General features: G+C 30.4%; 2 long non-coding RNA genes across 2 annotated transcripts; one reads left to right on the top strand and one right to left on the bottom strand.

Moving 5' to 3' along the window:
* Window positions 1-746: 746 nt before the first annotated feature.
* Window positions 747-7,105, top strand: LOC107456130 (uncharacterized). The gene is made up of 3 exons (XR_006225527.2): window positions 747-1,062; window positions 3,652-3,722; window positions 5,257-7,105. It is a non-coding gene; the product is annotated as an uncharacterized lncRNA (long non-coding RNA).
* Window positions 7,106-11,341: 4,236 nt separating this feature from the next.
* Window positions 11,342-24,271, bottom strand: LOC107456129 (uncharacterized). The gene is made up of 3 exons (XR_001585674.3): window positions 24,131-24,271; window positions 17,468-17,683; window positions 11,342-11,536 (listed from the first exon to the last, which is right to left on the bottom strand). It is a non-coding gene; the product is annotated as an uncharacterized lncRNA (long non-coding RNA).
* Between the last annotated feature and the right edge of the window lie 415 nt (window positions 24,272-24,686).

Genomic DNA, 24,686 nt, shown 5'->3' with positions numbered 1-24,686 from the left:
TTTATTCACCTTCGAAAAAAGGGATAAGTTCTCTTAAGAGAACAAATATTTTTAATTCAGAATCAACACCTCCCTAATTTATTCACTTCGAAAAAAAGGATAAGTTCTCTTTGGAGAACGAATATTTTTGGGACGGATTTGGAATTTAAATTATTTTCATTTACATATTTAAAGTATATAGTCTCGAATTATTAAGACATTACCTTAGATTGTGATAATTCGATCACCAGATTAAAAGTTATTCAGATGATTCATATTTATTTTGTGCTCCATACACTGTTTCTAAAAGTAGTTCTCCATTTTAGTTTTGAAAATGCATACGAATAAAATTTTTATAATTTAGCCAATTCTTCAATCAGAGCTTGTTTGCCAACTACTGTCAATAAATAGTAAAGACAACTATTCAATTGGTACTCAAAAATGAGTCATTCTGCTTCTCTTATTTTTCCCTTTTTTTTTTAAATTAATATAATAGAAAAAAAAAGTTTTCTTTTTAAGTATCATCTAAGTTATATTTCACTTTAGTGTCTTTTTTAAGGATCCCTTTGTAAGCTACGAAACTGTGTCTACGAAACTATCTTTGTGAATTTTCTTGGCATTTAATGATAAGAAATAGCCAAATAAGTGCATGAAGCAAAATCAAGTACCATCTTATTTATCTGATATTAAAATAACATGTTATGTTCATGTTATTTTAATTGCATGTCTGTTCGTAACTTCATTATTCTTGAGCACCTCTTCTCCTAAAAGTCTGTGTGTAAATTCAGTTTTCATTTCTTTTCAGATTAAAACTTAACCCCTATCAGGTTCAAGAATGAAATTCATCTATATCATCACTTCTTGTATCTGTTTGCTGGCTTATTTCTCGCCACCTGTCGACAGTTTTGGATGCAGTGCTGCAATGTGTCCCATATTTCCAATATTTAGTTCGATCTGTTGCGTAATGGCGCATCAATGTTGCCATTTAGCCTTGCAGAGGGTTAAAGGACCTTTAGTTGAGTGTGATAAGGAGGATGATAAAGCTACTGCCACAACAGGAAATGAAATCGTATCTGCGCCAAGGTTTGAGAACTTGTAATATCTTTAATTTAAGTATTTGACTGCCGACCGGCCTGGGGGAACTATGGGGCAGGGAACTGTCCTTGCATCAGAAAAGTCCTGGGTTCGAATCTCGGGCAAGGCATGGATGTTTCTTTCTCTCTCTCTGTGTGTGAATGTGAATAATATATATATATATATNTATATATATATGAATCCGTAATTTTTACGGTGAGCCTGGTTTGAGCAGAACGTACTATAATGTCTGGGACAGTTCAAAATCTCGCAAAAATGAGATGTACGTTCGGCCGTAATAAATTTTTTTCATGCCCAGTGGATACTCATAATTATTATGGTGCCTCCCGGCACCATAATTAATGTAGATGTATATTGCGAGGTTTTGACATGTCTGGCAATTTAAAGTAATCGGTGTTTGTTTTATCTCCACCGTCGTTGAGCAGCCCACCTAATTTTTGAGTTTACGATTACCAGTGTTCAACTCCGTAGCCTTGTGAACTTGAATTCAATCCAGAAGACAAGGGAACTCCTATATCAAATAGTGGAAGAAATTTGCCTTCGTGGAGGACTTTTTGATGGAACTAAACCACATTTGCTTTACATGTAGAGGAAAATCGCGAAAACTTCCCACGGTTAGCCTGATGGCAAGGGAAATCTAACTCATGATCCTTCTACCACTGGGGATACTTTACGTCAGAACTATGGTTGGTGCGAGTTGCGTGCGGAATTTATTTCGAACCCGGGTCACCTCGATGGGAGGCAAGCGCTCTATACCCTGAGCCACCATGGCTCATCGGAGTTTGTTTGTTGAATGACAACGCTCGTCCTCACGCAGCGCTTCAAACTAAAGCACTACTCAAACGTTTCAAATGGAAAATTTTAGATAATCCGGCATACATTCCGGACCTTGCACATAACAACTCTAACTTATTCCTATACCTGCAAAAAAGCATCTTGCTTTTTTGCCACATAATGAAACTTTTACTACTATGACAGGATCAAAATTGAAGTGTGGTCCCGACAATAGACGGCAACATTCTATGTCTGTGAAATACAAAAGTTCGTCCCCAAACTTAACAAATGCTTCGGAAATGGTGGGAAATATGTCGAAAAATAAGGCATGTATGTACCAGCAAGTAATTTGTAACGTGCATGTAATCAATTAAAATATTTTTTAAGTGGTATGCGGCATTGAATCTTATCGAAAAAGCCTATTATGTAAAGCAGAGACATTGTAAGTTACGGTTTACGCTTGTTTTGAAAGTAATTCGTAATTGCAGAGCAGGTTTCCAATAATTAATTGTTACATTTGCTCATGATAAAATTGTTAAGCCTCTCTTCTCTAGACCTAACTCAATTGTCAAATAGGTACAGGTGGAGTCGGAAAATTATAAGTCTGGTTTTAATCCTTTTTATTTAATTTTCACTAATAAATAACTTTGGATATTTACTCTTTTCGGCAGTACCTTTTGATTCGTGTAAAATATTCGCCGTCGAGAGACGAAGCAGAATTTGTGCCAGGCGAATCAGAATTTGATTTGAAAGCGTGAGGTATTTTAGATTCTCTATTAATTTTTTTCATACAAAATTATACCAATACAGCTCTGAAATCAGCAACTTTTGAAAGGTATTTAAGTAGTAAACAGTTATTTGTTTCTGGAATTTTGATGAGGATCTTGCAATTGACGTTAAAAGAATTTTTAGCATCATCCCAATCGGTTTTCATTAGTTGAATCCGTAGTAAAATTAAATTGAAAAAAAATATTAAAAACTGAAAAAACTGTAGTTTTAAATGACTGACTCAAAACTCCAAATCGCTTCACCTTATTGTTTCTAAGTTTTGAGGAAAATTCTTTCTGAAAGTTATCAAGCGCTATTTCTCATTATCTAATAAAGCAATCCATTCATTTTCGAAATTTTTAAATTCTAATTACTGCCAAATGATACTATATTATTAAAAGCTTATTAAGTCAAAAAAATATCAAGAAAAAAAAAGCCAAAAATTTTATCTAAGATTCAAAATAGCGAGGGTAGAACACTGTAAAAAATTCCGGATTAAATTAAGGTATAAAGTACCATAATTTTGAGTGCCTCATTTGTAAATTCCATTCTACCATAAAATCTATTTTTAACGCAAAATATTATACCGTAATTTTTAAGTATTATTTATTTAATTAGAGTGATTCAGTATTTTTTCGGTAATAATTACTGTAAAAATTATGGTATATCAGTTTTTTGTTACGTAACATGTTCCGGTAAAAATGGATTTTATGGTAAAAAGTAAAGACAACCTGAGTGCTGATACGTTTTACCTTAATTTGATCTGGAATTTTTGGCAGAGAGGCCTCTTAACAATGAAGTTTTATATTTCCTATATCTACAGGTAAGTTTTAACTATCTAAAATAGCATGAATTATTTGGTATCATAACCAAAAAACTCACAATACCCGCAACAATATGACAGTGTAACATAAACCAATAGCATCATATTCAATATTTATCAACTAATTCTCTTACTTCAACTTTTGATTCAATTTTATTATTTTCATTTGATTTGTTAAATTATACTGTAATAATAATTTTTTTGCATTACAGAAGATCTAGTGTATACTTTTTGCCTCCTTTTCCACGTTATCGTTGAATCAATCCGCTGCATCCGAATTGAGGTAACTTTTTATTAATATTTATTTGAATGTAATTCACGTTTTAATGAGTTCTGTGCAGATCCTTCGGTGACAATATTTCTAGATTTTTTTCAGTTTAAAATTCCATAATTTTTAACAAAAAACTTGTTTTCAAAATAAATAAACTTTTCCAAAATAAATATACTTTTTGCCTCCTTTTCCACGTTATCGTTGAATCAATCCGCTGCATCCAAATTGAGGTAACTTTTTATTAATATTTATTTAAATGTAATCCATGTTTTAATAAGTTTTGTGCAGATCCTTCGGTGACAATATTTATAGATTTTTTTTCAGATTAAAATTCTATATTTTTTAACGAAAAACTTGTTTTCAAAATTAGTAAACGAAAAGTTTCATTATTTTTTTTTACTTAAAACTTTTTCTTTATTTGGTATAATATTTCAGTTTGGTATAATATTTCAGTTTGGTATAAACTAATTTATATCGAACTTGATATAATATTGAAGATTCTATTTTACATAAATGTTCTGTATGTTTATCGCATCCAATTTCCAAACGTATGGTAATAAATTATCATACTAAATTGTCATAATAAATGATCATAATAAATTATCATAATAAATAAAGGCTAAATTATTTTTTTTGAAATTTTGAACTTTTATTTTTAACTTAGATTTAAACTTCGATTTCAAAACTAAACTTTTTATTTAAAATTACAGCTGAATTGGTTTGGAAATTTAGTGGCAACGAATTTATATAACATTAATAATCAATAGCGTTTGAAAGAAAGAAGTCAGATCCGTCTCAGAACAAGAGATTTAAGTCAAATCTGACTGAGCAATTTTTGACATTCTTTTCGTTTTTTGCAATATTTGATATTTTCAGCTTATTTTATGTTACGGACTGATGTTCACTATCATTGCATGTAAAATATGAAATATGTACTTAGCGATAAATACGATGTCGTTTTATACAATAAATAAATAAAATAAAAAGTAACAAAAAGTTTTTTTTAAAAAATTAAATTTGTTCCAGAAGTTAAAAACAACATAAATCATGTCAGAACTAGATATAGTAAATTAGGAAGATTTAGATTAATTGAGTTATGCATCTTAAGAATTGAAATATAAACCATAACCAACAATTAAAATGTAAAACATGTTAATCGTCAATATCATTTAAATAAAATATGAAAAAAAGCATCGGACAGTAACATAAATGTAAATGTTTAAAACGATAACCATTAGTTAAAATAAATTATGTTATTGTTTCTGATTAGTAAGGTTTAAATTAAGCGTAGCGCGACACTTTTGTTTTTAGAAAACTGTTAATCTATCTTAAGTTTTGCTCATGCACTTATATAAATATACACACATATAAAAAATAAATATGCATATGAGCACGAAACTTAAAATAAACGAACCGTTTTCTATAAATAAAATGTGTTGCCCCTCACGTTCTATCAGTGGTATATGTTGTAGTCGTTTTTTTTAACAATAAACTGATTTTTATATTTTAATATTATAATTTATTTTAGATCAATTCTAATATTTAGGTCATGATGTATACTTTGCTAAAGACGCTCAGGAAAATGTAACCTTTAAAGATGTCTGGAAATTAATCTGAAGTCATTTTCAAGCAATAATTCATTTTCACCATTTATTAAACTGATTATGAATACGTTTCGTTATTTCTAGAATTTCCAAGTCGTTAAAAAATATATAACAGTTGTAAAAATTTAATTCGTGATTTTTTTTCTCTTTACTATTTTACTTAACATGAAAAGAATATTTGATGAGCAAAATCTCTCTTTACTAATAAATTTTATTATCTTTGTTTTTACTACTCTTTTAAAGTATAATTCTAAACATTTCTTTTATTCTGTGCCATTTGTAAATGAAAATTTCTCACCTTCTGATTTATTACCTGTCATTCGTCAAAATATATTTTTTAACCCTTGATTTGTCTTTTATCATTTTTAATTGCATATTTTTCAATTTCTATTTTATTCATTGAAAATTGTAAATGCTTTTGATTCATTCGCTACTATTTGTAAATGCATATTTCTTAGTTTCTGGTTTCTTTCTCTGTCATTTGCAAATGCAAATTTCCCTTTTCTGGTTTATACTCCACCATTTGTCGATGTTTTTTTTTCTTAATTTCTGGTTCCTTTCTCTCTGCCATTTGCAAATGCAAATTTCAGTTTTTTGGTTTATTCTCTACCATTTGTAAATGCATTCTCTCAGCTTTCGATTTTTTCTTTGTAAGTGTAGATGCAAATTTCTCAACATTTGGTTTATTCTCTGCAAGTTGTCAATGTAAATTTCTCGTTTCTGGTTTACTCTGCGCTATTTGCATTTGCTAATTTCTTAACTTTTAACTACTCTGTTACAAATGTATCTTTTTCTGAATTTTGCTCAGTTTGTGTAATTTATATATGCATAAGAATTTGAATTCTGTTTATTCTTTTTAATAGGTGTGTCATTCATTTATTTTATGCTGTTTTCATCACATATTTCTTTGCTATATAGTTTGATAATTAAACTGTTTTATTGTAAACTAGCAAACATCTTCCTTTTGCAAATAAAAGCTATGTTAAAATTTACAAAAAGCTTTCAGTTTTTTGTAATGAAACTTTTTAAACTATAATAAATAAAAAAGTGTTAATGATTTATTTTAATAATAGTTTTTTATTCTTGTATTCATATCTAAAAAATTGTTATAATGATTATATTTACACTGTTAAAAGAAATATGTTATAACGTAAATAATTTTAGAAGGAAAGGCAACAAATTCAGATTTATTGCTTCCTCTTCGTTTTGCTAAATCATATGTATCTCTTAAAAAAAATTAAAAGTTATTATTATATTTTATATCATTGATTAATTATTAAAAGAGCATTGTGAACACTAGCTATTTAATTTTGCAGGTGATTTGAACTTTAAGTATTAAATTATACATGAAAAATTAACGATTTAAATGCTAAAAACTGTTGAATAATGCATGATTTTCATGTGAATTGAAATTTATGGTATTTCATGTTTCCATTGGATGCTTTCTTCAGAAAGGTTTCTGAACTTTAATGCCAAAATTGTTTCAAATTTAACGCATAAATTAAAAATTTTTCACAAGGGTTAAATTCACACAACGTAGATTTTAAATTTGTTCATTTTTGTATTAGTGAAAATGAACTCTAGTTAATAATTTAGCGAAATAATTATAATTTTTTTATTTGTTTATTTTTTTGCTGTATTATAGTAACTTCTTTCAATACTTGTGTATATTAAATAAATCATATAAAAATTTAGTTTTGGTAGTTGAATGTAGTATTTTGTAAATTTGATATAATTATTCTTTTGATATTGTTTGTATTTATCATTGTGAATAAAATAACTTATATCTTATTGCTTTAAGTGTTTTATTAAAAGCATTTTATTGGATATATACGCACGTTTTTCCAACCTACACTAAGTGATTCCGAACCTTTTTCTCCTTTTAAAACCTTTCCCTTTCCTAAAATTCAAAAGAACTTAACTGTCCTATTGCATAATCAGTTAAGAAGGGAAAAACAATAAAACTATGTAGATTTTCATTCAGGCTGATTAATTGTTCATGAAGGGAAACAAGTACAAACTAGTAAAAACCGTTAAAAAATTAAAACAATTGTGGAGAAAAAATTATACAAAAAATAACCCAAGGAATCGACTGGCACTCTATTAAGCATATCTTTAGTGTGAAAAAAAATCTCTTAATTGGTTACTAGTGGCTATAAGATGAAGCAAAAAAATTCAGTTTGATGCAATACCTAACAGTATAAGTTTTAGAGCACGTTCCTCATCAGTTTTTAAGTAAAATTTATGTCGAATTCTCATACACGTAGTAAAAGTACTAAGATTTTTTGTTTTTGATAAATTAGTATTTTTGTAACGCTGAGCTAGAAGTCAATTAAAAAATTATCTTTAGAAATAACTCTTTGCGAAGTACCTCAAGATTGTCAATTGTAAACATGGGCAGAACTCTAAAAATGCCTTATGGAACTCTAAAAATTCTTCATGAAAAAAGAAATTACGTATCCCAGTGGCATATTCTGCATCTTTTAGGAAAATAATGATGGAAAGTTAATAAATTTTCTGAAAAGAAAAAATAACTCTTACGAGAACTAAAACATTTGTATTTATTTATCAGCAGACACAGAATCAAAAAGGTCGAATTCGTTCAGCATGGTTTCAAATTTATCATCTTCACTGAAAATGGTAACACTCATGCCTTTAAAAAGACAAATTTAAATCTTGTAATTTATAAAAACGATGCCAGCTAAGTATTCAAGATTTTGTAGCCGAATAATATAAAATATGCAAAGGAACAAGTAAAATATATAATCGAGGAAAGGGAATTTTATTTTATTTTGCTTTATTACCGTCGTTGAATAGTCGATCCAATTTCTCGGGTTCACGACTACTAATGATTACCTCCGTTTTGGTGGAACTAATTCGCATTTGCGTTACATGGAGAGGAAAACCACGAAGACCTCCCACGGTTAGTCTAATGACAACAGGACTCTAACCGATGATCCTTCTACCACTGAGGATAGTTTTTATGTCATCACTGTGGTCGGCGCGAGCCGCGAGGAGAATTCGCATCGACCAGCCATCACTGAAATTCGAACCCGGTTCAACTCATTGGAAGGCGAATGCTCTATCCCTTGAGCCATCCCCACTCGAACGATAAGAGAAATAATAATGTTTTCAGATTAATAGTGCAGATAGTATGTGCAAGTAAACGTATTATTTCGTTTTTTTTTTTTTGTTTTTTTTTAACATTAACCATTTTAAATTTCGCCATTACAGTAATTAATATTTTCCCAAGGCTGGGGATTCGTGAATCAGCGCCTGGTGTACAGTGCCTTACAGGTATCATGAAATTGAGAGGTTAGGAGGATAAGCCTCAAGGAGGTATTGTGGCATAACTACCACTACGATTATTAAACATCAATTCACTGGTATATAAGACAGGCTAAATTGATTGAATCACCAGAGGTACCTGTTGATAGATGAAGGTAGGCATTGTCGATAACTCCTCCCCCCACATTGGTGACCCGGACGTGATATGGTCACGCCTATCTTGACAGTAACGCCCACTTCGATCTGGTAACGTCTACTTCGATGGATGGTTCACATTGAAAAGTTGACTTGCTACTTGAGACTGCAAGATTATCCACCTCCTCACGCTGTTGCTGTTCAGTCTCGTCTCACAACGTAATACACAACGTCAGCCTGCATACACTCGACAGCTAGAGGTAAAGCAGGAGCGACTACGACCGTGAAGTTAATACACCTCTCACATTCAGCACTCAAAAAAACCCAGTGACCTTAATCCAGCTCTCCCGGTCTTTCACAAGTACAACAACTAGTGGTATCCGTTCATCGAATTCTATCCCTGATAAAATTCTGGTGGGGGAGTATTGTGACGTAACTACCACTACGATTATTAAACATCAATTCACTGGTATATAAGACATGCTGACTTCATTCAATCACCAGAGGTACCTTTTGATAGATGAAGGTTGGCATTGACCATAACTCCTCCCCCCACAATATTATGAAATATAGCGACTCAGCTGATCATTAGGTGGGAGATGTGAGTACTGCTCCCGAGCACTGGGTGTGCATTGAGAATCAGTATTAGAATTTTAATAAATCAGGGTTCTACTGAAATCAGGTTAACCAAGAAGGTTTTTCTTCTTATTATTGTCATGTTAAGAAAATGCAGGTCAGTTTTATTAAAAAAACGATTAAAAAAAAATACAAATAAAAACTCACAATCCCTTTCTTCAAATCATATCAACATGAAAGGCGGATTTAAAATAATAAACAGTGTTCCTTAAAATCACCGCCCTTAATTTATATTTATCACTCTCTTTATCAAGAATGAACTTTTAAAAAAAGTTAGAAAACAAAAACGCTATCAAAATTTGTCGAATCATTAATGAAGGAAGTAATATGAAAAAAGAAAAATACTAATACTAGTTTCATTAGTGGAAGAAAATGGGAGGTATAATTACTTTTCAACTCCTCTCTGTTTTTTTTTTTTTTTGGCAAGCAAACAAGTTTTGATGCAGTAGTTATTCGTTAAATTTCGATAGCCGTTTTTTTTCTCTCTCTCTCTTAACTATTATTATACGGCTCAGTGTTTTTCATGGAAAATAAAAGAATTTCATTTAATATGTCAAGGTTTTGACACTCGATAGAACGTCTATTACCATTCGTAGTTAGGATTTTTTCTTTCATAAAGAAAATAAGAAGAAACAGCGCGCACTTTTTTGTTTTTCGCGAGAGCAAATAGACATTTTTCTCATGTTAATTTATGAATTAAGTTGCTTTTCGAATATGATCATGCATTTCTTATTTCAGGCTGAGGGAAATCTTTGAAAGAAAAGCATGGTTTACTGCTTTTATTCGTATTCACTTAAAAAAATAATATATTCATGAGGTTTTCATTCAGTTTCAATATTCATTTGTATTCAATTTTTAGTTTGTCTAAAAGGATTTAATGACTTTTCCCCTTGCGAAAAAAAGAAAGAAAAATTCTGGTAAAATTATCATACTGAATGGTAATGACATTTCTGGTTAAAAATGAAATACGATAGTTCTGGTAATAACAACAAATTATATGGTATTTATAAACTATTCATTTAGTAATTTTTTCGTTCATATGGTAACAGCTTACCGGAAATTTCTGGTTTTCGAAATCATATTTCTTATTACCACACATTTAATAAACAGTTTTTATGCCTTGCTCTAAGAAATCGTAATAAAATTTCCAAATCGTGCCACATTAACTAAATTTTATCAAGTATTATAACACTAGATTGTTATTTCTTTCTTTATTATTTTTTTTCAGTATCAGATGGTTGAGCCGCGATAGCACAGGGGCTAGAGAATTCGCCTTCCATTGAAGTGAACAGGGTTCGAATCCCGGCAATGGTTGGTCGATACGAATTCCGCTTGCCCGAGCCACAGTGCTGACATGAAATATCCTCAGTTGTAGACGGATCATGGGTTAGAGTCCCCTTGCCGTCAGAGTAAGGTGAGAGGTTCTCGTGGTCTTCCTCTCCATGTAACGCAAATGCGGATTAGCTCCATAAAAAAGTCCTCCACGAAGGAAAATTTCTTCCAATACTTATTCCAGTAGTTCCCTTGTCTTCTGGATTGGGTTCAAAATTACAAGGCTACGTAGTTGAACATTAGCAATCGTAAACCCAAAAATTGGGTCGGCTGTTCGGCGACGGTTATAAAATATAAGGTAAAAAAAAAAACAGATGGTTAATTTAATCAAAATCATTACCAAAATGCTTCGGTAATATTTATCGAGCTTTTTGGTGTTCTCATACAGCAAGAAACATGGTAAATTTAACCATTTTCTGGCAGTTTTGATCATACTTTTTTTTTCGCAATGCATAAACTTGTTAATTTTGAACAAACTCTTATGCACATATATCTAGACATTTTCCTTAAAAAGAAATTTAACGAAAGTAATTGATTATTAGTTTTTAACCTCGTATATTCGCATGACTCCTTGATAAGTTTGACTTATTCATATAAAAAATAATGACATTTGTCTTTTATCTTATAATCAGCAGATAAAAAAGTGAACATTTTATTAAACCAAATCAAAATGAATACAATATCTGAGCAACAATATAATACATAGTTTTTAATTAGTGTACATTATAATATACAGTTTGTAACTGTTAACTTAGTAAAAGCTTGTTTTTTTTTAAAATTGGATGAGTATATGCTTGAGGTATTTCCTGTTTGTTATTGAGCAATTACTGTCTGGAAAAAAAATTATAATGTTAGCAATATAATACAAAGCAGATATAAAATGTAAATAAAATATAATAATGTAAAAAATATACTTTATTGTATTTGATATATAAAATCAAGTAAGCAAAAATTTATAAATAAAAAAATGCCTCAATTACGATGATGAATTAGCCCTGACTATTTTTTCTTACTCATTCATTAAATATGTAACACAACACTTTATCACTCGTTAATGTATTTGAACAAGCGCTTCAAAAATACGAGGCGCATCCAGAAAGTAAGTTTCCCTAATTTATAAAAAAATACGAACTCGCATTTTCAAGAACATATTTATTGGCAACAATTCAATCAGAATCAACTTTTGTATCCCTCTGTCGTAGAACTCTGCCGCCTGTGAATGGTATCAACGTGTGACAGACGTCTTCAGTTCTTCGTCATTGCCAGAACACTCACCGGAGGACAGGAATTTCTTGAGGTGCAAGAAAACGTGAAAATCACTGGGAGCAATATTATAGCTGTAGGGTGGATGAAATTATTTTTCAATCGTAAAATCACAACGTATGTTTTTTTATTGTGTACTAGCCGCCTAAGGCGGCCAGCTGTCCGCCACGCTGAAGGTTTTCACAAATAAAGTTTTTTAAAACATAGCAGGAAATCTGAAGATTAGTGGACAATTAAAGTGTTCCTGTCCAGCAATTTTGTCTTCATATCCAGTTCTGCTGCAGATGTGTTATAGCTCTTGAGGATGTTTGAAATTATATAGCTACAACGCTTAAAAAAAAAAAAAAAACTAAAATGCTAAATACATGAAAAGAACACGAAAACGAATAAATTTTTTATGGTATCAATTTCTATTTCTATATAATTTTTTATGGTATCAAATTCTATTTCTATATCTGTTACGTCAAGCACTCAGGTATTATAATTTGATCTAGTTGTGCTTGTATAATTTTGATCTAGTTGCGCTTTCTACGTCATTTTGTTAACATCGTTTGGTTTGTTATTTAACATCGTTTGGTTTGTTATTTCTAAGTTAACTTTCAAAAAATTGGCTGGCATCAGCATTTTTATTCTTTAAGTTGTTTATTTTTTCTTTTGGAATTCGTTCCTTTTTAGCGAAATGTTTTTCAACCTAATCGAATTCTTTGCCGACTGTTCTCTGTATATATAAAGAAAATAAAGTAAATATTTTTAAAGTGTTGTGAAAAGAATTTTTAGTTGTACAAAGTACTACAATATCGCTACAAAAATTATCGTCTTCGCTTAAGAAAAAAAAAATAGAGCGTGGAAAGAAGAAGAAAAACTTATTATAACAATTATGAACAGCGACAAATATATCAAAGCGAAGCGTTCTATTTACGTATCGAATATGTTGCCACATTTTTAATACAAAAGTTAAACTTTTCTCCACTTTAATAAATGTAAACTAATGCGAACTTTACAATTAAATTATTAATTCCTTCGTATATTATTGGTTTAAGTTGTCGAAAATTAATATTTCAATTGTAAGGTTCGCATTAGCATACATTTATAAGAGTGGAGAAAAGTATATGCATTTTTTAATAGTTTTTTGAATATGGCTCTTTGAAGACGAAAAAGCATAGATTTTCTTACAAAATGACTGATAACTAAAAAACTAATCCAAATTTTTGAAAAAGAAAAAAAATACTTCTTCATTATGTCAAAACACAATTATGTGCCGAGTTTCGTGCCTGGGCGAGGCTTCTGGGGCGATATATTGTGATTACTTACACACACACACACACACACACACACACAGCCGCTTTTATTATTATGTATAGATGTATGTGTGTAGAAAATTTTAAAACTGTTTTTGACTCTATTCTTTAGTTCGACCTTTTATCAGACCGACTCTTCCATTAAAACGATCCACAACTTAAGTCCCATTTGCTATTCAATAGATTTAACACAGTTTGGCGACCATCAGAACGTTTGCCTTTCATTCCAATAAAATACCGAAATTAAGAGAATAGATGAGGTAAATCTTGTCTTAGTAGTTATATTCATATACGCTTTATATCGGAAATATCTGTCCCGGACCAACTTATCATTTGTAATGAATTTCTTACCAACAAAGTACTATTTTAAAAATTACTTATGCGGATATATTAACATAATAAATGTTGCGTTAGATAGTTACCTTATTCAATTCTGATAGTTACCTTATTATAATTCTGATAGTCACCTTATTATGTATTTATATTTATTCATAATCGTCGTTGAAGAGCCGACCCAATTTTGGACTTATCACTTTTGGACTTTCGACCACTTATCGTTAACTCCATAGTCTTGTAATTTTGAACCCAATCCAGAAGACAAGGGAACTTCTCGATCAAGTATTGGGAGAAATTTGCCTTCTTGGAGGACTTTTTGATGGAACTAACCCGCATTTGCGTTATATGGAGAGGAAAACCACGAAAACCTCCCACTGTTAGCCTAATGACAATGGGAGTCTAACCCATGATACCACTGAGGATATTTCACATCAGCACTGTGGTTAGTGCAAGCCGGATGTGGAATTCGTATTGATTAACCATCGCTGGGATTCGAAACCGGTTCACCTCATTGGAAGGCGAACCCCTGAGCCATCACGGCTCTTATCTTATTATTGAAGTATTATTTTGTTCAAACTAATCCAGTAATTTTAGTTATAAGTAAACTGAACTAAACTGAATGGCACGACAGCCCATGGAGGTCCCTCCATTGGCCGACCTTCAGTTATTTTACGGTGTTTTTGTGCACATTACATCGAGTTGATTTGATGATAAAGTAGGCAAGCAATTTTCTTCGATAAGCTATACTTGTTTTTAGAAATTCATCGTAGCAAAATTGAGAATCATGCGAAATTCTATAAGAAAAGACATTTTGATATTTATTGAAGTACTTTTCAACTCTTAAGTTAATAATACATCAGACTAATAATAGTGTACTGTTAATAATATAAGAAGTTCGTTTTAAGGTTCAATAATATACAAAAAAAGGTGGGGAAAAAACATGAAGAATTTGGATTCGAAGACCCGTGAGCCTGTGAAAATCCTTTAAAAATTGCAATAAGAGTTGAAGGAGTGACTCTAAACATTTATATTTTTCTGTATTTTTTGCACGAAAAATCAGTATAGGATAAAGTAGAGATGTTCATGCTGTAAAATTAATACTGTTTCTCTGTATGCTGGCTAAAAAGTCAGCATACAGAGAAACAGTATACAGCTTACAGAGAAAAGAGACTTAGAGGTTGTGCTTTCTATACTTTTCCAAGAGTTCAAAGGAAAAACAAATTTACAGAAAGCATGGTTTAAAATTTGATCAATGTTAAACCATTTATTAATGTGACAATAAACTTTTTGACTTATTATTTCGGAATGCAAAACTTATACTAAAATAAAACTTTAAATATTTTTTAATAAAAATTAGGACTACATATATTGTTGGAATAAGATGCGTGAAAAATTTTGTGTCATTTGCTTGATATTTTCTGTTTTGAAATAAGTTTCAAAAGGAAAAGTGGAATTAAAACATTACTTGTTTTATTTTGAAGATAGAAATGTGAAAATTCTATAGGCGCATAGCGTTTAGATTTGTGTCAAACTTATATTTGTGTGAGATTTCAAATGTGAACAATACTTGCGATTTTTTTTTATGGATATAACATGCTGTTAAAACCTTTGGACCACATCGAACTGTAATGATGTTCAAATTTCCAGCAACCTTGTTAAGTACCTAGTTGAATCATATTATCCAGCAAATTATTATTTTTATTATTTTCAATTTGATTGCTGAATAATTTAGTTCAACCTTAACGAAGTCTAATTAAAGATTTTGATTTGCAACAAATTTACATAGTGGTACAAGTTCCGGTATTATCCTTCAACATTGAACCGAATTTTTAGGAACGTACACAGTTAAAATTTCCGCATCAAATTACGGTATAAACTACTGGTGCCTTTGGGAACATCTTCCATAAAATAAAAGTAAAATCCATTTTTACTCTAAAATATTATACTCAATTATTACACAGACATTTGTTTAATTAAAATGATTCGATGATTTTACGATAACTATTACTGTAAAAATTACGGTATATCAGATTTTTTGTTCCGTAACATGTTCCGGTAAAAAGGATTTTACGGTAAATAGGACCGGTACTCTGAGGGCTGGTACTTCTTTTGTAATTAGAAACGGATATTTTTACAGCAATTGCGCGTGTGAAATTCGTTACAGAAATTGAAGTATAGCCGAAAGGTCCTCATTGTTAAAAATTTCAAATTGGATTATCTTTCTCCAGGAGTACTATAAAAACTGTAAAAAAAATATTTTAAATAAAACTGAGGAATAAGGAAAATGTTTTCATTTGAAGGTAAATAACATTTACCATTTTGCTACCTAGATAATAATCCTAGTAATTTTTCATCTGATAATATCACAAATTCAAAATTGGCAATTATACCTTTAGTGGAGTCCCCCAGTACCTGGGCACACTAATAACCAATAAAAATGAGCTAAAAGTCGAAAGTGGAAGCCGAATATTGATGGATAATAGATGTTACTTCGGACTGAAAAACCAATTAAAATCTAAATTTATCTTCAGGAATACTAAAGTACGCTTATATAAAACGCTTCTAAGACCGATTATTTTGTATGGCAGTGAGACTTGAACGCTTAATAAAGCAGAAGAAAATATATTACTCGCTTTTGAAAGAAAAATCCTTTGGTTAATTTTTGGAGCAGTGGAAGAAAATAATGCATGGAGATTCTTATATAACCATGAAGTGTTTAATAAACATAAAGAGCCGAACATTTTATGAGTTATTAAGTCATACAAGATCAGGTGGATGAGCTAAAAGACTAACTGTAGGTACAGGGAAAACAGGGAGGCCGACAAAATGGTGGTTGGACTTCATGGAGGAGTCCATAAATTAAGTTCCATAAATTAAAACGATTACATTATAAAATAAGTTCTCGACTTTATAATGTCTTGCTTCACTTGTAAATATTTTACATCAATATTTCAATTATATTTATAGTTCTAAGCTTGCGAATTTTTCCTTACAAGAAGAGTATGATTTGCTTATTTTGGCAGCTTTATCCCGACCTTTTATATATTAAAGTGATACAAAAAGTGGCTTTATGTAAAAATTGGTTTAGTATATGATATTAAATTAAGTGATATTTTCTATTTTTAGCTATTTTTCTACTTTTACTGTTTCATTTCAAAAATGCCAGCCCCTGATATAGATACCTAATACCTAAATCTTGTTACAGAAACCTAAACCATTAATAAATTATGACGGAAGGTAATCTTTTAAATCATCTAGACGAACAATAAATCTTAAACAATTGGCCTACCACAATAAATGTATTTGAAAAAAGAAACTGTTCTATAAATATAACTCTAAGCGATAACAGATTAAGGGGGGGGGAATCCTAAATCATATCATAAATTATAATTTTTCAAAATGTTACACTGAATGAAAAATCACGTTACAATATTTATTAAATTTCCATCAGCCGCAATCGCATGTCGTAATGTGACAAGTTGTGTTATTATTTTTTAATAATTTTCCGTTGATATATATGCTTACTATTCGATAATTTTTTTTAAAAACTGAAACTTAAAATAATTCTGAGAAGAAAAATAAATGAACTGCAAGAATCATTCCTTTATTTTTAACCTCAACCGTTTTGCTGTTATGAATTTTTGAAAACTGTCAGTCTAATTTATGACACCATGTATCTCTGAAGATTAAAAAAAAACTATTATATTTGCTGGAAAATTTATGCTATACAACCAACACAAAGCCTTATGTATGAACTTTAAATGTTTGTGTTAATTTTTTTTTGCAATGACAAAATAAAAAAATAGTTTCTGAAAAAAGGCATTTAGAATTTTTTTTGGGGTTTTTGATGTTTTATCTACTGTACCTTTATGCAATTTGTACCACCTCTGAGTTTATCTGATGTGCAGCATTCTTTAACTCCCATAAAATCACAACAAAAATGCTCCATTTGTGGATAAATCTTACACATTTGACCAAAGCACAATGCATTCGCCTGGAATGGTAAGCAAACTGCAATGGCGAGCAACGTCAGAAAAAGTTTAGGTGCAGTATTTCTCACGACCATCTTGAAGGTGAGTTTCTGCAAAAATTTAAATATAGAAAAATCACTAATCAGTCACATTGAACTTTTTTAACAACAATTTCTTACTTAATCCGATCTTTTACTTTCATAATTAAATAAACAACACACGTTACAACAACATACTCCTTAATAACCAAAATTCAGACTAAGAGTTAACTCAGATTCATAGATACATTAAAAGTTTAAAGAAAAGTTAAAATTAACAACAGAAATATTTATTAAAAGTCCATTATAATAACAGTTCTCATCAACAAATGATATGAAGAAAATTTACTACAGCAGATGAAACTGTCGTTATAGAAAGCATGACGATGATTTTATGTTAAAATAGAAATAATAATAATAATAACAAATTAAAAAATTAAAGGAAGTGCAATATTTTCAGGCGTTATTGATACAATTGAATGTTGACTTTATCAGTGAACTTTCCGAAAAATAGATTTGATAGATAAATATGTGGTCAACAAAAAAAGCCGTATCCTTTAGAAGTTTCTTAAGATAGCAGAAGTATTTTCTTTTGTTAAGATGACGATTACTTGACCAGTAGATAGTGAAATGATATTGTAAATGATACTTGTTTTTAACTTTTTTTTATTGATACTAGATGTAAATGAAAATGTCTTCCACGTTGCCTTTTTTCATATTATCTTCCTCCCTTTAATAATCCAAAAAATGTGTCGCAATAACAGAAGGCGAGTAATTTTTAACTCGTTATATAATAGCAGGCTTAATTTTAAACACGTTATAAACATGTATTAACATTTTAAGGATGAATTCTTTGAAAAAATTGTCGTAATAGCAGACTTCTCGTAACATGACATGCTCGTTCCATTGAGTTTTTCAGTACTCAAGTAGTAAATGTTATGAGATATTTTGAAAGTAGTAAGTGCTATGAGTTATTTTGGGGCATTTATTAGCACTTTATTTTTGGTTCAAAATTAAACAGAACGTGTTCCTTAGAAATAACTGACTTTTGGTGACTGCACTTTAAAAAATAGCTTGCTCTTTAGCTACCCAGTAAAAAAAAAAAAAAAAAAAAAAAAAAAAAAAACACTTTGCTGGATATTCATGCTTCAAGAAGTTTTCACGCGTTGAGGAGCTCCATTCCATCATCCATGGAAATTTATTTGCTATAATATTTCACCTTCAATTACAGAAGCATTTCCTTTTTCTGAAGGTTGAAGGTGAAGCTCGTCACTTTTCTTCTGGCATCCTAACAGCCATGCTTGTTGATGTAGTAAAACATAAAAGTCTGAATGGGAGACGATTTAATGAAAATGATGAAAACGAAATTCATTGTTTCCCCCTCTTTTTTTAAGCCATTTTTCGAAGATCATTCGCGAAAAAAATAAAGAACACTTCTTGAGTGCCCAAAGCAGAGCTTTTTTTAAAACCAATTTTCAATTTTCTTTCAAGATGATGATTCTTTATATATATATAAAGAAAAGTGGAAGCTCAAGTATTTCATTGTTAAAATTCGATTTACAGAAACCAAATAGTTCTGTCCAGCATAATCGATAATAGAAATATTTATTACTTGGATCAGAAGGTAGTTCATAATGCTATTTTAAAGCTAAAAATAGCACAAACAAATATTCTTGCATAATATTCGATATATTCCATTTAGTATAGATAACTATGTATTAGTAACACATTTTTCATACAAGCATTTTTCAAATATTTTGCTAAACTATCTCGCTGAAAGAAATATCTAATATTAAAACTGAAAAAATAACTTGCATATTTCAAACTGAAAAAAATTATTAAACTTATTAAAAAAGCGCTAATTTAGCTGGATTTTTCCGACTATATAAAAATTGTTAACGGTAATGAAGAATTAAAAAAATCTTTCCACTGAACACAGTGCAGAAACTAGACCATTATTTCTCGTCAAAAATGGCTAAAAATTTCGTCTGAGTTGTAAAAAATATTTCATTTACTGTGACTAAGTCAAAATGAAGAGGCGTTATAATTATTGATAAAAAAAAATCGTGCGAGAAAAGTGTTATTAATTTACAGTCTGGCAACCATAATTCAAAATCGTCTTTTCATTTTACTCTTATTATATCTTGCGACTTAATGCGATTGTGTTGACGATTTTCATTCTTTAATCATGCAGTAGGATTTCAAAATTTCAAATCTTAAATCAAGTAGTACGGTATTATTTTTTTTCTTTTAATTTTTAAATTGCATTTATGGATGTTACTGTGACCATAATAGTACAATTCTGAAGCTTGCTAGGGACAGAATCGGGTGGATACAATCTGTGACGACAACTTGTAAGGCCTTCCACACCCTGGTGTAGAGTACTGGTCTCCATAAGGTATCTGAATAGCTGATACAATTCTGTAAGCTTGAAGCCTGTTTTGGAGAAAGGAAAAGACACCTATAGTTTGTCTAAAGTAAAAACTTCCCTAGTCATTCATCTAACCTCGTGGCGGTGGCTATGGTAACAAGGTGCAACTATTTCAAGAAGGGGTTTGGGGTCGGCGGGAGAAAGGAAATCTTTTTCTTTGGTCTATTGCAGGGATGGGCAAACTCTTTTGGTCGAGGGCCAAAAATCGAAAAAGAAAAGTTCGTTGGGCTAAGTAAAAATTTCTAAAATAAAGAAACAACATACAAGTTTTAATTTAAATATTTTATGAGATGAATAAAATTGCGATTTCATTTTAAAAGTTCCTTATATTGAGGTTCGAAGTGAGATGTACTTATTTTAAGGCTATATGGTTGTCTGTTAGTCTACTTCTGAAATTATTTTTTCTAAGGTTCATAGTTGAAAACACTTTATCAACATATAAGATGAAGCAAACGTAGCACTGATTTTCTGGGCATGAGATATTAAATTTTGAAAACTAACTGTTGGTAAAGATTTGTAAAACTCAAACTTTGGCATATTTAGAAGCAACTGCTTCAGATGATTGCTAGATAGCAACTCAAATTATTCAACGCTGCAAATCCGACCTCACTGCTTCACAATTTACGTTGAAAGGCATGGTAAAAATATCTAATTCTGTTTGAATGGCACTGAAATCTAAAACTCAAAATGGAGTTTTTCAAGCCATATTCCTTATTTACTGAGGGTATTGAATTTAACCTCTAGAAATGAGACAAGTCGTTTTTAGTTAGCTACCCGGCAAACAAATTAAGCTTCAGTTTAAAAGCTTTGAGTTGGGCCCAGGTATCATTGATCAATTGCTTTTCCCTTGCATCTTAACATTCAAGTTGTTGATGACAACTGATTGATATCATGATGTGCTGATGATATCATGTGATTTATTTGCCCAATGAGAATGCGTCGACTTACTAATATATTCAAATTATATTTATGTATCATATACAAAAGTATGTAAGAAATGTGGTGCCTGTATCAAAATGTATCCAAAGTGTTAAACTTGCAATGCCTATTTTATCTTACAGCACCATTTCAAACCCTGTTGGTGAAAAATGGAAGAAAAAAAATTTTCCTTTAAAAAATCGAATCCCTATCGTCTAAATAGTAGATACCTATTGCAAATTCAGTCTTATTCGTTGCAGCAGTTTTCTCACTATTGAGTTTCGAACACCTCTACTTTAAAAATAGCCATTACATATTTCTGCTGGCCAAATTTTAATGTAACCCTATCCATAAATAACAGAAAAAAGTCGGGTTGTTTAATTGTATTGAATAGTTGCATCTCCATAATTAAATGCAAATGTTATATAGTGAGGATGTTTTTATTGTTCTACAAATTTTCTTATGCTTTTGCAAAATGCAGAGATAAGCAATTTTTAGCGGGTTTGCTGAATAGCTTGTTATGTTGAACTTTTGTTAGGAAGAATGTTGTGCCTAGGACCACATATACCTCGGAACAGTTATTTCCATGCAAGCAACAATGCTCTTTTCAACTAGAGCAATTCCAAAGGTAAATTTTCCTATTTTCATTTCCTATTATTTTCTGATACGAACAACTTTTTGTTCCTTGAGAGATTCATTTTCATAGACACTGTGGCAATTTTTATGCCTATGCTATACCAGCTCCCCACTATGTTTTGAGAAAGCATTGAACCTTATTTAATATCTTATATCTGAGACAGACTCGTTTTAACTTGGAATGAAAGCCACAGTTGAAAATTGAGGGATTTCACTGTTTGATGGAGTAATGATGAGATTGGGACATAGTGGGGTGCTGGTATAACATGATAGCACAAAAATTGCCGCTAAAATGCATTTTACTGACTTGGGATTATGCTGGTAAACAGACAAATCTTTTACCATTAAAATAATGTCGATATTATCGGATATTAACAGATTTTTGTATTTCAAAAATGGAGCTATTACTTTAGGTATTGCCTATATACATTAGTTATAGATAATGGTTATGTGTCGTAATAAAATATAAAATTAAATTATTGTAGCTAATTAAAAAAGAGTAAATTATGCAGTACTCTATCCAATGAGCAGAGAAAATACAAATATATGAAGTAGTTTTTGCGAGAAATGAATAAAAAGCATTGCTTTTTCACCTATGAATTATTTGTTAATTTTATCTGCTGAAAGACGAGACTGTAATTGTTTCGCCGCCAAGCTCAGTAAGTCAGAAATTGCAAGATGTATCTATTATTTGCATAAAAACTAAGAAAAAGAAAGAAATGCTTATCAAGGAGAACAAACAAGAAATAAAGATAATTATCGAAATTTTCGTAAACGTAACCTCGAATCAAGTTCTTGTTGGAAGTAATACTTAAGCCTAAATTAAAGCCCCTAAATAAACAAATTTATGCTCTCCGTTTCCATTATATAAAAATATTTAGAAATTTTAAACTTAGATTTTAAACCATTATTTCAATTTAAAAGAGCAGAATTAAAACTTAAAAGTACTTCTAAGAAAAGTTTCACAAAAGCTATTAAGTATTGTGTATTTTAAGTATTTATGTATTTTTCGGATTCATGATTTTCAAAGTAATAAGAGTAACGACACTATATGGTCACTAGAGTTGATTTTCAAATGCGGTGGAAAGCTTGGACTCCGTAATGTTATTTTCACATTTTCCATCTTTCGTTTTTACATTACCCGAACTATTTATGCAAAATAATAATAATAAAAGTAAGCATTCTTGAAGAAAAAAACTCTTAATCAAAAGATTATGTCATGTAAAATAAAACTTATTTCATATACAAATTTTTAAAAAGAGTTTTAACTGTATTTTTAAATGACGATTCAAAAAATTTTGTGAAATGGGCTCAATACTTTTGTAACAATGAAATGTAAAAAAGTCAACAATTTTTAACCGAATCAGTTTTCATTTTAGATTTTGTGATTTAAAATTACATAGTTATCAAAAATTTGTGCAACGAGCAGTTATTTCAAAAAATGTTTGATTATTGCAAATGATGAAAAAGGAATAATCATCCTCTATTTTATTTATCGTTGAATCAACGATTTTTTACAATTTTTTCATAAAAACGTTTGTAGGTTTTTAAATAATTCCAAAGATATGCAGAAAATACTTAAAAAGGGAAATAAATAACGAAATAATGAGATATAAATAATTAATAAAGGTGAAATAAATAATTTTCTACTTATGACCGCTTTCCTGTCCTAGCTACTAAAACTATATTTTCCAGATTGCAGCTACTTCTTCATATTCTGAGGGTGAAGAATATGAACCCTCATATAGAAAACATGTTTGTTTAGAGGAAGTACATTTTTGTGTTTGATTTCGTAAATTAAAAATATCATCTGCACGAATCAATTAGCGTTTCGTCGAAACATTAGTACCTGAAAATCAGATCAGTAACTTAGATGCCATTTTTTTCTCATTTTGTGTATAATGTTCATATCTCAGTATCGAAAAAAATTCTTTTTGGCGCAGTTTTTTTTTTAACCGTACTTAAAGCACCTATTCTAGTGAGGAACGCTCCACTGTATCTGAAAAACTGATTGCAAGTTTAACTCGATTTTATTGAAATCAAACTGCGGCAGAGAAAAATAGTGGCACATGCATGATAATTTAAAGACTCTTCAACCATTAAGATTGCTTCTTTGTATATGAAAATCCGTCCACTAGAGTTAATGCTATTAGTATTATGTTTTGTTTTTCCCATGCAGCTAGAAGTTGTCACATTCGCTGTTTTACTTTCATATAAATAAGGATAAAGCAGTGAGTAAAAAGTTTTAATTGAAAAATGTAATATTGCAATAAAAGCTTTTAGTATATACTTTCAACAGGTAATATTTGTTTGGATTGTAATTTTAAAAAACACACACTGGTGTCATTTTATTCTCACTTCAATTATTCTTTATAAACTAACATATTTAATTTTAAAAATATTATAATAATAAAGGCTTTTAACCATGTATTATTGATGACGTACGTATACAATCAAATATAATGTGACTATGAATTGAGGAATTCTCGCCAAATAAGAGAAGATACAAAATATTTCATTTAGAGCTCACTTACCTTTCAGAACGATTCCAGAAGACAATGCAAATATGCAGGAAGACGAGAGAAGCCAGATCCTATTTAGGCAAATTATATTTAAAGAGAGGCCTGTCAAATACGTCACGGGAACAAAAAGGGTCATGTGATTTAGGGAATGTGGGTGGTTGTGTAACTTAAAAGAGATGTTCGAAAAAGCATATAGAAGGTTGTCACTTTTCTATCCGGGAAAGGTGAGTTCTTCAAATAATTTTACTGTGGAAAGCAAATTGAAGGCAAGACCTTCGATATAGTGTAGCGTAACGGTTTCACTCTGTAGGTTTCGAAAAAATCGTTCGAAAAGGATTATTATTACATTATTTAAATATGGCATTGCATAAAATTATGAAGATAAATAAGGGACTCTTCATCAAAAATGATTGAACATTAAAAAAGGGGATTTGAACTATTAATTAGGCTATGCTTGAAATTTCAAATTTATTTGTAACGGTATCCGGTTCTGACTCGAGATAATCGAGCAACGTAAAAGAAATTGTAAGACAACTGGGATCATGGACCTTTTCTTCCAATGATGTCA

This window comes from Parasteatoda tepidariorum, chromosome 7, assembly GCF_043381705.1.
Source record: "Parasteatoda tepidariorum isolate YZ-2023 chromosome 7, CAS_Ptep_4.0, whole genome shotgun sequence".
Taxonomy (NCBI): Eukaryota; Metazoa; Arthropoda; class Arachnida; order Araneae; family Theridiidae; genus Parasteatoda; species Parasteatoda tepidariorum.
The sequence above is the reverse complement of the archived record's forward strand: the minus strand, read 5'-3'. Positions and strand labels throughout refer to the sequence as shown.